Source organism: Hirundo rustica, chromosome 13 (assembly GCF_015227805.2).
Source record: "Hirundo rustica isolate bHirRus1 chromosome 13, bHirRus1.pri.v3, whole genome shotgun sequence".
Lineage (NCBI taxonomy): Eukaryota > Metazoa > Chordata > Aves > Passeriformes > Hirundinidae > Hirundo > Hirundo rustica.
Window position 1 is genome coordinate 16773005 of NC_053462.1, and position 15305 is coordinate 16788309.

A 15305-nucleotide genomic window follows, 5' to 3' on the forward strand; every position below is an offset into this window, starting at 1 on the left:
GCTGGATGTCACTGCTGGGTGTCACTGCTGGGTGTCACTGCTGGGTGTCACTGCTGGGATGGATGTCACTGCTGGGGTGTCACTGCTGGGGTGTCACTGCTGGGTGTCACTGCTGGGTGTCACTGCTGGGATGGATGTCACTGTTGGGGTGTCACTGCTGGGGTGTCACTGTTGGCGTGTCACTGCTGGATGTCACTGCTGGGTGTCACTGCACACGAGGGGAGGACAGGAAGGACGAGGTGGGGAAGGGATAACGCACAGGTTGGGAGGGATGAGCCTGCACTGCCAAGGAGCTCCCCCAGAGCTGTGGGCACAGGGGAATGAGCAGCACCTGCCAAGGGGTGAAGGCTCCAACCCCAGGACTGCCTCGTGCAGCAGCAAATTTGGCCATTTGTTTGTTCAAACGAGTGCTCAGACACAGCCCAGTCACTGCCACAAGCTTGTGGCTGCTTGGGGATGGAGGTCAGCAGGGTCCTGATGGCGAAAAAGGATGCTGCTGCACAGCCCAGGGGAAGCAGGACCCAAGAGTTGTCATTTACTGTCCCTTAGGGCGTGGCTGAGGCTTGGCTGGAGCCTGGGCTGGGTGAAGAACAGACCCCCACACCTCCCCTGCTGCTCTGACCCTGCCCGCACCCCAAAGGGGGAGAGGGAAACGCATTAGCCTTGTTCTGAGCTCGGCAGCAGCAGCATTGGCAGGTGATTTTCCCCAGGGTCCTACTAAAAGTCCGAGACAAAGGTTGTTCGAACCTCTGGGGCTGTTCAGCACCGTGATCACCTGCTCTTCTCCCCGCCTTGAGCTGGCGGCTGCGTTTCCTGCCCTCTCCTTGACTTCAGTGGATTTTTAGGGCACTCAGGGAAGAAAACTTCCATAATTACAGGCACTGATGTGTTAAGAGCACTCCAAATGCTTTCCTCTGGTTTTGCATCAGAGCAAGCAGGCATGCACAGTTTCTTTTTTCCCTAAATCATGCGGTTATTTGGAATTTAAGTATTTCTGCCTACGGAGCTGCTCATCCTGTTTTTATGCTGTGTTGTTTTTCAAGCCATAGGCTGCAGTCTCTTGTCAGTAAGAAAACAATGGAGTGACTTGCTTTTGTTTCTTTTCAGACACAGAACACCGTACCAGCGCACTTCAAAGTGCCTTTTAGAAACGTGGCTTTGCTTGTAGAAGAGGGTCATCAACGTGTTTCAAGGCCGGACTGGATGAAGCTTTAAACACCCTGGTCTAGGGGAAGGTGTCCCTGCCCCTGACAGGGGATTAGAGGTGAGCTTTGAGATCCCTTCTAACACAAACCATTCTGGGATTCTCTCAGCGGCTTCGAAAATTCAAGCAAGACAGGAGGGCTGATTGTAACTTCCAGGGATGGACAGAGAGGAGTGCTGGGCAGGCCAGCAGGTCCCACCACCACGAGGGAGATGTGCTGCTGCCAGCACACGCAGGACAGAGCCCAGGCCATGGCACGGACTCCCTTGCTGCTCTGCGGGCATCTCAGATGCGAGGCTTAAATTCATCCTCCGCAGGAAAAAAAACCAAACTGCCTTTTCATTGAGGAGTGGAGAAATCTCAGACAACTCCAGCAACCTGACCCTGCAAAAATCTTTGGTGGAGGGTCCTGAAGGGGAGGTGGGGAGGAGGCTCCATCCCCGTGGCTCTGGGTCCCACGTGGGTTTGCCGATGGCTTTTGGGGAACCCGCAGCGCCGGTGATCGAGCGCTCGCATTAAAGCCTCCGGTTCTGGAAGTTTTGCTGTCGTGGAGCCAGAGAAGCTGAGAAACGTGAAGCCAAGGAGGCAGAATCAGGCAGGCAGTAAGTGCCTTTGAGAGCTGGCAACTTGGAAACCCTGTCCCTGGGGACGAGTGGTGAAGCTCCTTCCTGCTGAGGAGCAGCTGAACAGCGGGGCTGAGAGGGAACTCGGGGTTTTTCAGCCCAAAGGCAACGCCATCAAGAAAATGAATAAATTTAATATCCCCTGCGGAGTGTTGCCATTCCTCCTTCCAGAGAGATGTAGCTGAAAGAGACCAACTCATGCCAAAGGCTAAAAAAAATCAGGGATTACAGGTGTTAAGGCTTCCTTCGAGGAAAATAAAGCCCATTTGGTACAGGAAAGGTTTCCAGACAGGATGCAGCTGCCATTTCAAACAGGCAATGGGCTGAAGAGGCAGGAAGGGATTTGGGACTTTTGAGCAGTGTTTAAATGTCATTAGACATGGCTTTGTTTTAAACCAGACAGGTAACTGGGAAAGTTACACCCAACCCAGTTTGGGACTGGAGAGATCCCATCTGTTCTGCACAGCACCCTCACACTCCTCTGTGTTAGCTCAGCCCCCCAAATCCATTCCCCCCTAAAAAACCCCATACAAAAGCTCCAGCCCCTCTCATCTCCCAGTGCCCACCAGTTTGTGCTGGGGCTGGATCCTGGGCTCCCTCCAGGCCTGGCACAATGGGAAATCTTCTATGGACAGATTTTAAACTTCCAGGTGAAAAGGCTCAAAGAGCTGGGAAACAGAAAGATCCTCAGCAATTCCCTCAGTTTAGCAACTTTTTAATTGGATGGCATTGATTATTTCAGCGATGAAGTGTATTTGGAATATGGAGACAACACAAAGGCATGAATGAAGATTGAGTCTTGCTTCCAACCCCAGAAAATGTTAAAAAGAGTTACCAGAGTATTTGAAAATATTTTTAATAGTTTGGAACAACTAAATTTAGCTAAGCTGCAGATAGGCCTCTCTTTATTACAGCCGGAGTTACTATGGCAACATGCTACAATTATTTATCGCCATGACGATCCACTGGAGATTTTTTAAATGCATTATCTATTTTTGTTTGCATTGTCATTCCTGCCAGGGGAGGGAAGACACCAATTTGGTGCTCTGTGAAATGGTCAACATTTCACCCCAGCCATGGCAGGGTGGAGGCTGGGGGAGATTTTAAATTGAGCGGCAGGAAAAGCCAAGGAACAACCTCTCCCAGGATTATTTCCACACACCCCCCCTCCCCATTTTTAGTCTAAAATAGGGTACTGTTCCTAACTGACAAGTGAATAAGGGCTTGTTCTTTGCCAGTCTTCCTCCTGACTGCTCTTTGATAATCTGAGGTACCAGAAACAAATGGGAATGAATGAGTTCTGCAACACCCAGGAACTGTTATTATCTCTGCCACCACGGAGAGAGGGAAATGCGGACGAGCTATATTAGGCAACTTCTCTAAGGTCACATCAGCAGGCAGCGATAAGGACGTGATTAGGACCTGCTTCCCTGGCCACATCCTCCAGCGTGGCAGCATCACGATCCCAGTGCCGCTGTCACAAGCGCTCTGCGTCTTTATTATACACACCAGGTCAGGGGAAATTGGAAAAGCCTGTCAATCCCTGGCTTGCAGGAATGAGGCAGGGATATCTGCAAAGCGCTGCTGCTGCATTTGTTTGGCTGTGACAGCAGAGGAGCTCCAGCAGCTCACCGATGCTCAGGGGGCACATTTTGGGCGCGGGACGGGTTTCACTGCCCTCGCCCAGCTCACAGCGGCGTTCCAGGTGCTCCAAGCTGGAGATGTCTTGCCCTGGCAGAGGCACAGCAGACCTCTCTCCATCCCAGGACACGGCGTGTGGGTAACCCCGTCTCGGAGCACACCACCCTGTACCCTCTGCGGGATGATGGGTGAGTGGAGCGGACGTGCTTGAGGAAAGGTTGGCGGATATTGTCCTGACACATCCGAATAATGCTCTGCTGGTCTTGTCCAGAGTGATGGTTAAGTAATCCTAAGGAGGACGTGGAAAGAGCTCCCTTTGTGACTCTCTGACTAATGAAAAGCCCTTTATATAATCCTGCAATCAACTGCATGGGGCTGCTGGGACGGGTAATTGGGCTACGAACGGGCTCCATTTATGGGACATTATGTAATTTACCGTCCTGTCATCATCCGCTCCCAAAACCGTGACTCTTTCTCCAAGGCTCACATTTCCAGGGATACAAGTAATCATCAAGACCTGGCCCTTCACATCTCCCATCATGAGCAGGTTCTTTACAGGTAGAGCTGGTTTGGATTAAACTTGACTCTCCTCCGCACTGAGGAGAGCAAGAGGCAGCTCCTGGTGGGACAGTCCTGATTCTGGCTCCTGTACAGCACATGTAGATGCAGGATCCTTCTTCTTAGAGGAGGTTGTTGGTCCAAGCAACACATCCCATAAAAGCATCCATGGGACTTGCTGTGCCTGAGGGGAGCCAGGCGGACGTTCCTGGAAGGTACCACTCTATTTATGAGATTATTTCCAAAATTCTGCAAGGGCTTTTGCTGTAGGTCAGCACTGTAAGACCAAAACTGGGCTGAAGAACATAAAGAACAGGAGAGGCTTCCTTGCCAGGCTGGTTCCTGAGGTGACAGCTGCCCACGCTGTGGCACAGACACTCTGCTCTGCGAGAGCCATGCCTGGTCTTGCCTGCAGATCCCCATGTCACATCCCATGGCAAATCAACGGAGCTGCATGACCAGAGCAAACCCCAGAGCACTCCTGCTGTCACGTCAATAGTCCCTGAGCAAAGTGAGTTTGGGAACTGCTGCTTTAGACCAGGCACATTAACAGTCATTGATTTCATACTTTTCCTCCACTTTCCAAGGCTGAGCCAGTGCTGTGGAGATCCCCTCTGTTGTTTTCTCCCCTGACTAAATGAAGCACAGGTCCAAGTACAAAATCCCTGGTGTCTGCTGATGAAAGCCTCAGAGGTGTTTGCAGAAAGCCTGAGCACAGCCAGCTCCGTGGCAGGAGTGGCAGGTGGGTGATGGCCGGGTTACACTGAAAACCAATCTCTTCTCCATCTGGCAGTGGGGATATCACTGGAAGGAGAAGGAGGCAGGACCAGAGCTGTTTAGACCTCCAGAGTTCATTGCTGCTCCAAGAGTCCCTGAGCAGAGAGAACGGGAGCAACTGTCAGCTTGGTTTGAGGCCCTGAGGATATGGAAGGTGAGCTGGGGAGATTGGGTTTTCCCTGCTTCTGCAGGTCTGTAATAGCCAGGATGGGCACAGGGTGAGCACCATCTCTGGTGCTGATGCCCAGGGTGGCTTGAGGGCCCTTTTGCAATGCACGCCACGACCTGACAGCAGCAGCAAGGCCCTGTGGAAATGGGGCTCAGCAAGTCCCTTTGCCCCCCAAGTTCCTCTGCTCCTCTATGGCAGCTGAAGATGTAGGTAAATTATATTTGATGGTGCTTTTCAGGACAAGAGAAAAGCTTTGAGGAATTAGACACTTGTACTAAGCACTGCACATATACAAAGTAAAGAGCAATTTCTCTCCTCAGCTACAAAACCGGGTGGAATTGCAACAGGGAGGTGGAAACACGCATATATATTCAGTGATTTTTCACAGGTCACACAGAGTGCTTTCATTGCTCAGACTATTTACTGACATGAAAAACAAAATCCTGCTTGTAAAATCAGAGACACACAGTTCGAAAAGGTGTTTTCTGAGAATTAAATCTGGTTGACATCCCGAGCCAGCCCTTGCAGAGACTACTGTATGGAATTCAGGACAGATTTGGTTTTAGGCCAGGTCTGTGGGATTACACTGAGCCTCTGATGTTTCCCAAGTGATGAATTATTTCAAGGAACAACCTGGGCGATAGCAGCCCCTGTGTCATGGTGGCAGGGTGAGAGAGGAAGACTTTTAAATGTTAATTAGCAGGGAAGAGCTGTCTTGCAGACTAACCACAAAGATCTCCGGTGATGGCGGGAGGCAAAGGAGAGCAGCAGAGCATTTCATTTGTAATGCATGGTTTTATTTCACCTTGGAGATCCCCTCATTGATGGGTTTGGCAGGCAGATAATGAGACTGCATTGCTGTAGGGTCCCTGACTGCAAGGTGCTTAAGCACAAAAGGAAGCCCGTAGGAAGCCTCCAGGCAGGGGGCAGGAAGCCTGGCACTGGGCAGGGATCATGGGAAGAGGCAGTGGGGAGGGGAAAAGTCCTACCTGCAAGCAGGTGAGAAAGAGCAGAGGCTGGAGGTGCCCAGTCCCAGCTGGGCAAGGGGAGGATGAAGTGGCAGAGGGAGGAAGAGATGATCCTACAAAGATAAGAAGAAGGTTGAGCTGGGTGATGGGGCCAGCTTGGGCTCAAGTGCTCCTTCCCATTGCTTTCTCTTTTCATGTGGATGTCTCCTAAGGAAATCCCACTCCTGTGCCAATGCCGCCAAGCTGGGAGCTCTTTCCAGTCCTCCAGCCCTTCCCGTCACCCTTTTTGTCAAGTGGACAGAGGTGCTGTGGGTCTCCCACACGGAAAAGGGATTTGGAAACGTGGCCAAACCAAGGGCAGGGTTCTCCTCTGCCCAGCCCCAGTGTCACACGGTGCTCTGAGGAGAATGGACAGGGGGCTTTGCTGGAATGCTGATGTGCCAAGCGCCACTGGCAACTGCCGGGGCAGAGCTCCATCCCACTGCTCAGCTTTGGGCTCCTCCACTGGGTGGAGGGGGTCACCTCTGCCCAGGCTGCCTCGTGGAGAACATCAGTGGGGTGTGGGGAGGAGCCATCCTCCCTCCTGAGCCACAGGAAACATCTCTGCCTTTGCTTGGGTTGCAAAAAACACCCATCTCCAGGCCCTCCTAAACTGGAGGAGTGACTCCACTCCATCACGAATTACTTCATTGACATTGGAAGGGCAAAACACAGTGTCAGACAAGAATGAAGCCAAATGTTGATGCTTGAATCTTTCCCTCTAATTAACCTTAAAAAAAAAAAATAAAGTAAACCATAGGCAGAGGCACCAGCTGATAATGTGTGCTGAGGGACAGGTGACTGCAGCAGCTGCATTTTGCTCAGTTACACGGAGTTTTTAAGTGCTTTTGATCCCAGGATGAAAAGTGCTGTGTAACAGTGGGATTTGTTTGTCCATCTGTCTGTCTGTCCATCTCCAGAGCACAGTCTGGGTGTGCTTATTCCTGCAGTTCAGGGGAGCTGCGCTTACAGCACTCCTGCACATTTAACACTATTCCCAAGTCCTTCTCGACTCCCTTTTTCGTCCTTCTTCAGGGCTATGTTTAGATTCCAATATCCAATCTCCTGCACTGAGATTGTTGTTAAAATGCAGCAGTGGTAATGCTCCATGCATCCCAGCCACAACAAACCACTGCAGGCGGGCGCAGCACTGGGGAGAGGAGTGACCACAGAGTGTTTAGGCTTTAAAAAACATCCAGTTCTGCTTTGTAGAGATCTAAAGGCTATTGCCATGTATTATAGACAAATATGGCAACGGGGAAGGGAGGGATAAGAGTGCGATCTGCAGAACCAAACAGAAGGGCTGTAATTAATCAGGTAATTGCAGTATTTGCATGGAGTGTCTGTAAATATTACCTCTAGTTCTAAGTACGGTACTTTGGACCACGTATCTTATCGTGGAACAACCCATCAAATAGCAAACACATCCACTTCACCGGAATATAATGAATATCAGGTCAGCCAAACGCAAACTGACTAAATTAATTTGTAGTTGTGTACCGAGTGATGTTGTGCGATAATTTAATGAAACCCTTCAAATAAATATCCGCTGGGGAACAATGCCGGGGAGCGAGCGGAGCGTGCAGGGAAGGATTCCTGGGGGTGCTGCGGCTCCTGAAGGAGGTCCTGGAGAGCAAACAGGACTGATGAGGATCTCACAGAGCTCAGGGGAGGATGTGAGGGCTGAGCAGAGACCGCGGTGGTGGCTCTGCAGAGAGCCTTGGACCTCAGAGCTGCTCCTGAAGGAGCTTAGACGGGACAGCGAGGGCTGGGCTCAGGCCTCTGGAGCCAGGGTGACGCAGACGGAGCTCCCTGGGTGGCCCTGGCCCCCGTGGGGTTGCCCCGATGCCGCTGCGCTTGTGCCGCTCCCTGGGAGAGCCGCCGGCTGACGGGAGGGAGATTTGGAGCTGGGTGACAAAGGATGTCTCGGTCCTGTGAGAAATGCAGAGCCCAGAGAGTGGCTTTGAGTCCTCCTCTAAACGTTTTGGTCCCTCAATCAGATCATCTGGGGACTCTGAAAAATGAAACGCTATTTCTGCCTTTTTCATACCCCTCTGGTTCATTTGGGCAAGGGCAAAATAACCACTGAAACAGCTCATTTGAGGAGCCATCTGGGGGCAGAACGAGCCCTTTTTGAAGGGGGCTGATGTCTGAGGTCTGTCATGGGGGGATGCTGCCCGTTTCTCTAGCACACAGGGGATTGGATGTTATTTCATGGAAAAGCACAGCTGAGGGACAGGGAGCTCTGCAGGACAGAACCTCAGCAGTGAGGATGAGAAACCAGTGGGAAATGCTGGTCCCAATGGTGCCATTCCCCTGAACACCCCACTGGCAGAGGGGACCCTGGTGTCCCACATACTGCGGGGACCTCAGCCTGGAACCCTGCAGAAGCCAGAACCCTGGGCTGGAACTGCTCTGCCCCTGAGCTGTCCAACTCCCAGCACAAGCCTGACTCCCACAGCAGTCAGAGCTGCTGTTCTGTGGTCACAGCAGCAAGAGGAGGAATTCCTCTGACCAGAACAGTCCCAGTGCTGCATTCCCAGGGGAGCAGAGTAGCTAACTTAGTGATGCTGACATAAGAGATGCCCTTGAACTGGGATTATAGGACATATGCAGAATTTACTGGGAAGGGGTTTATTAATTTGCCCACATGATGTGTCACAGGACTGTCTGCTAAGTTTACATCAGCTATTCACAGTGATATCAGGTGCCCTTTATCAGATTCTGCATCAGTCACCTCGGAGTGAGACCACAGAGGAGCAACTGCTAAGGGCTAATAAAGACAGCTCCGGTGATAATGGCTGCCAGTAAACGAGAGTCGTGTTTGGGGTGTTCCATGTCAGCCCAAATCCAGGCAGGGAGGAGTCAGACACAAGTGGTGGAAAGGTCAGGCAGGGTCATGCCAGCACAGACTGAGCAGGAGCTGCTCAGGGGTTGCAGTTGGCCACTCTGATGACCCAGCACGTGTCCCACCAGCACAGGCTGGAGCAGAAGACACAGAGGAGGCTCCACGTCACCTCTGCTCCTCTGGGATGCAGAGGATGTTTGAGCACAGGGAGACCAGAAAGGTAGTGCAGGTCCTTCCTGCAGCTCCAGGACTCGTTGCTAGAGCAGCCAGGGGGTGGCAGAGCAGATGGCTGTGGGCAGAGGTGGGCTGAAGTCTGAGGCTCATCCCAGGTATGGGGGGCCTGGCAGGATGGGGCCAAGGGCTGGGGAGGGAAGGCAAACAAATACAGGGACAGGTATTGCTGCAAGGCTGCATTCAACGCCCTTTCTGCAACAAAGGAGGACCCAATATTAATTCTCAAACTCATTACGGAGAGAAACACCCTCCCGTACCACTATGGGATGAGATAAGCATCAGCACAGGATAAAAAAAAATTAAGCACATAAGGATAGAGAAGGAACTGAGGAGCTTTTTCAGCATGAATGCACTCACCCCACGCAATGGGGGTGTCCCTATCCCCACACAACCCAAGGCTCCACCATCACAGAGCTGCTGCATTTTGGCTGGTGGCTGTGGATATCCTCAGCAGCTCCAGCTTCTACATTTACCCATTTGGCAGGAGGATTTGTTGGGTAAGGCTGTAGACACATTCCTGAGGTGGCCCTGGGAAGCTCTCCTCCTCCACCTCCTCCACCTCTTCCTCCTCCTTGCCTTGCTGCTCAGCTGCAGGGGCAGGGAGGGGAGAATGCTGTGGAAGGCTCTCCAAAAAGTGCCCCAGAGGCAGAGAGAACCAGCTCTGTGCAAAGCCTGCCCGTGCCAGTCCGGGCAGAGCCCTCATGACATCAGCTCCCAACCAGCTCCACAACACTCCGAGGAGACCCTGCTGCGCACCATGGAGGGAACCTGCTCTGGCTGTGGTGGATCCACACAGCAAAACAGACAGCCTGGAACCTCACAGGGAGCCTCTGCTCTGTCCCCAGAGCCCCTGAGACCCTCCCTGACACCCAGATCCCTGCCAGGGCACAGGAGATGCTGCTCTATGCATGAAGGTGATCCTCACCTCAAGCAGTACTGGCCTAACAAAGGCTAAGATCGACTTAGGATGGCATTTTTGGTAACTGGGGATTTTATGGCAATTTAACCATTCCCTCACTTCCTGCTGAACCTGCCCCTTTTATGTGCACCTGATCTACACCACAGCATCCATGACCAGAACTGGTGCCCACCATGGGAACCAGCTTAGTTCCAGGTCTGCTGTGCTGATGCTGATCTGGGGGAGCCCCAAGAGCCTCAGGAGCATGGCTGGGGTTCACCCCTGTGACGTTCCCCAGGCTCGCTCGGGAAGGAGCAATCCCAGGAAAGTTGTTTTCATTCCCTTGCTTCTCGAAACCCTCCCAACCTTGTGTTTAAGCCTGTCATCAGGCTGACTATGAAATGGCATCGAATTAACCTGGCTGTGAGCACCTGTTTGCAAACGTGACCGTGCTGACTCTGCTTTGGGGTTGTTTCCTAAACGCAGCCGGGAGAGTCCAGACTCCCAGCCCATCATCCCAGTGTGGCAGGAGGCTTTGCTGGGAGCCTCCTGCCAGGGAGCAAGCCCTGCCTGGCTGCGGGCAAGGACCTGCAAGCCCACAGGAGCCCGGGACAGGTGTTCCCGCTGCTCCCGCTTGGGAAGGCATTGCGAAGTGTGGGAGGGTGCCGGAGACTCTGTAATTATAGCCTGTGAATTTAAATCCCACAGTTTGCAGGAGTTCTGGGATATTTCATGCAGCGTAAGCTCAGCAACACCTTCGTGACAGCATGAAGACTCATAAGTTTTTGCCTCGCTGTAGCAAGGTGTGAGCATTCATTAACCCTCACACCACCGGTGATGCTTTGGGTAAATGATGGGGAAAAGGCCAGGAAAACATGAGGAAAAGGTGAAGGAAAAGACTCAGGTGCCTTTGCTAGCTGCAAAGCTCAGGAGAGGCCTTTGAATCATAGAATCATGGAATTCTAGACTGGTTTGGGATGGGAGGGACCTCAAAGATCATCTCATTCCACACCTCTGCCATGGGCAGGATCACATTCCACTGGACCAGGGTGCCCAGAGCCCCATTCAGCCTGGCTCTGGCTTGGCTGTTCCTGATCCCCTGCTTGGGTTTGTTTCTGCCTCTGAGCATGAAGCAGTAAATACAGGGAGATGTTCACATTACCACTTTGAAATTTCTTCACTCAAATTAACCCCTGCTGCAAATACAGAGACACAACTCCTGTCAGTCTGCATTAACCCCCTCACGCTCATCTCCCTTTTTCAAAGAATTCCCTTGACTTTAGAGTGGCTCATACTGGGCTCCCAAACTGAGGGACATCATCAGGGAATGGAATCTTTCACCCTCTGGATCTCAGTTTGCCTCCCACTGGGGAGAGCAGCAGTGCTCCACAGGTTGCTCACTAATATGTGCAAAGCGCCTGGGGAGGTCGATGACTTTCAAGCCATGAGTATTAGTTGTGCACATTGTTTCAGCATTGTCTGTTATCTCAGCATATTTATTTAATAAATGTATCAGTCTGCACTACTCCAGAGACCACACTGCCTTCTTTGCCACCTGCAGCCTCAGCAATGCTCTCATCCCCCCTCCTGCCTGGGACACAGGCACAGCCTCACCACCCCACCAAACCCCTTGGTGATGCTCATCACCAGCAGTGCTCCTGAGCTCTTTGGAATGTGATGGGAGCCTTGCTGGAGTGAATTCTCGCTGACTTGCGGCAAGCATTACTGAATTGTACCTTCAGCCACCTGGGATTCCCTTGCTGAAGCTGAAACGGGCTGAGGCTCAGGCTGACCCAAGTTTGGGAGTCCTTCCTTCACTCTCTTATCATAACTCATACAGCCAACAGGCTGTTTCCTCTGGCATAATAAATATGCCTTGAAACAGAGGTTAAAATAGGGCCAGAGGGTGCTGGGAGCACTGGGGCAGGCAGGGACACGTTCATGTTGCTCCTTCTGCACTCTGTATCAGAGGCAGCTCTTCCTGCTCGAGTGCTGCCCCAGGCCTCGGATGGGGATGTGGGGACTGACAATTTTGGCCCCTCCTGGGTGAAGGAAGCACCAGGCAGGGCAGGAACACCATGGTGAGGTCTTTCTCAACCTCATAAAGAAACAAAGACTGTAAGTAATATCATTGCACAATACTTTGTCTTAAGCATTTCGCTCTCCTGTCCTCAAAGGATGGGGGTGACCAGCAGAGGGAAAGTCCCACTGAGGAGGAACCCTTCCTCATTCCCAAAACTGCCTGTAATTGGGTTTTAGATACCTAAGTGACAGTGGAAAATGTTTATGAATAAGGTACCCAAGTGACAGTGATAATTTACACGTACCAAAGCATCAGCTTCTCACACAGCTGTGGGTTTTCTAAAAACTGGAAAAATTTAGTGTCCTCACATCTCTGCTCCTCTGTCAAAAATGACTGTGAAGTTCAGGAATGACTGTGGGGATAGTCATTCTAGGCAGACAAACTTTCTGTCCATGACCACAGAGAGAAGCAACAGCCTGCAACAGGCAGGTGAAAATCTGGGTGAGCGATGCCTTTGTGAGAGCACAACCTCGTGTGTGAATCGCTGATACACTCAGGAGATGCCAAAAAAACCACATTTGAGCTTGAACTTCTCCTCGGCCCAGACACGAGCACTGCAGACTGGTTAGTCTTTAGCAGGAAAGCTGGGAGGCATCAGGAGGTTTTCTAGTGTAGCTTGGTCGTACTCAGCAAGGTCATGGCATAGATAAATAGATATTTTTCCCCATGGTGGCTGGCTTTGCCTTTCACCGCATTCATGAGTGCAGAATAGCAGGACTGAGCCTCCTGCCTGGGTGAAACTCCATTGACACGAGCTGGGAGACTCGCACAAATGAGAGCAGAGTTCGACCTCTGGCTTTGAAGTATCCTTGTCCCAACAGATTTATCACCGGGGCCACACGAAGGCCTTGAAAGAGAGGAAGCCGTTCTGTTTCGCAGCCCTTTCTTCCCGAAAGTTTGTTTGCAGTTGTCCTTTTATTATTATCTTAGCTCCAGAGATTACACATGTGGGGCCCCTCATGCTTGGAGGGCTTTCTGCTCTGACAGAATCCCAGGGCTGCTAACAAAAAGATTATTTTAAAGTAAAAATCACTTGTTTAGTGCGTTTAGCCGGTTGTAGCCCTGGTATCGGATTTTAGTTGAGGACTCATAATTAGTCACCGCAAAAGGATGGGTGAGTGGGAGGCAAAGGGTTATGAGGGAAGGCTGGAGAAAGGAAAGATACGTATCATTAAATAAAAATGTGACCACCCATGATTACAAGTGTTGCAGTCCTCCTTTTAACAAGCACACACCGTACTTTCATTAACCCGGGCCTGCCTGAATAGCAGCCTGTCTGGCCGGGCGGGCAGTGATTTTGTAAAAGCTGGCCCTAATGACAAAGACAGGCCACCTACCCTGAACTTTTCTCTATGACTTTATTCTTCGGCAGTGCTCAAGTGTAAATAAACTTGTTTACTCCCATCAGGATGGTAATGAGAACGAAGCCTTATTTGTTTCGCCACAATGACAAAGTAATTTGTGCGTGGCCCAAGCGGGGAAAGGGGGGGCTGGGGGGCAGCTCTGCTCTACGCTCCCTCCACAGGCAAAGTTGCTGCAGTCAGTGTTTTCCTTTGCTCTTCATTGTGCGCCACGGGTCAGCGAGGGAGAACTTCCCATCCTCAAGCTCACACGTAGAGCATGGGCTGGGGAGGGAAGAGCAAAGAAAAGGGAGCAGTGAGTGAAGAGAGGAGTCAGAGCAGCCTGTCCGGGAGGGAGAGGGTGACTAAGTGAGAGGCAAGGGGAGTTACCTGGTCAGGCTTGTGAGTCACTATAGAAAATGCACAGAGAGGCACAACCTGCTGCTTGGTTGGGTTTTTTCCACTCAGACTGGTGTCTCTGAAGCGTTAATGAATCACAGCAACAGCGCAGAGAGGACCTACGGAAGGGGGAAGGGGAACCGAGGCAGGTCGGGCAGAGGGAGCAGCTGGCACCGCTGAGGGCCGAGAGGAGAGGCTGGAAGGGGCCGGGGCCTTTCCAGGAAAGACGAGGATGAAGTGAGGGTGTACTCGTGGGTGGTTTGAGCTGACTAAAGCTTGCTGTGACAGAAAGGGCCCCTGCCCTCACTCTCTGTGTGTGCCGTGGCCTCTCCCTTCCGAGGGTTTGGGCGGCCTGGCAGGTGGAACAGATGGAAATCGATCCCTTCGTTTTTTGGTACGGTTTGTTTTCAGCTGATCACACTGAACTGGAGACAGCACGCATGGGAAAAGATTTGTTTTAAATATTAAAACAAACAGTTTATAACTGGATTTTAAATTGTTGCTGGAACTAAGAGCAGAGATGGGGTAATGTCCCAGCTCACTGTACTCTTAACAAGGGAAGCAGCGCAGATTCAGTTGGTGTTTGTTAATAATGCTGTTTTTCAGGAAGTTACGAATAATAAGTTTAGAAAAATAATTTAGAAAAATGCAAACAACCACCAATCCTCCCCCCGCAAGAAATAACAAAACCAAACCAAAACAGAATTGAAGGAGGGGAAGAAAAAGGCAGCCCAGACAAAATACCCCTTGGCAGGACCCTCAGGAACCCTTGTCATCAGCTCCAGGCTCCTTTTCCGGAGTTGGGAAGGCCAGTGTGCCTAGAAACTGGAGAGGATTTTGCAGGGGACCCACCCTATGGAAAGCAAGTAGAGGAATGAGGGATGGGGAAACTGGAGCCCAATTTCACAGGTGCAGAAGTGGCCCGAGCTGCGCAGTGATTCCCAAGCACAGATGGGTTTAGCAGAGTTTACGTGTGTCTGGAGCACAGCAGGTACTTGGAAGGTGCTGAGGCACTCGGTAGGGAATACAAATGTAAAATCCCTTAGGCCCCAGCACGTTACATTCCTGAGTTCCAGACAAGGTTGTGGTTTTACCCCGCCACAGCATCGGGGTGCAGCCTGCTCGGAGCAGTCTGGGAGCGCTCTGACCTCACACAGTCAGGAGCAGGAACTGGCCTAACTGCAGCTGCCTGGAGTGGATAAACACCCCTGACACGGGTATTTTAGCAGCATAAATAGTGTCTCCTTACAGAGCTTTGGTGGGGCCTCACATCCAAGGCAGCACCGGATCCCCAGTTCCCCCTGCCATGAGTTCTCGCCTGGCTCACGCTCCTGTTGCACCTGAAACGTGTGGAGCCATCTCTTGTGATGAATTCCCTCCATTTTGCCTGTGTAAATCAGGCCACTGATCTTTCCAGAACGTATTCCCTGCCGGACTGCAGCCATGGAAGTTCTGCTCAGCCTCCCATTGGTGTGGAGGTGACTCTGCAGAAGAGCTGCCCAGAAGGCCATGGGTACACAGCGA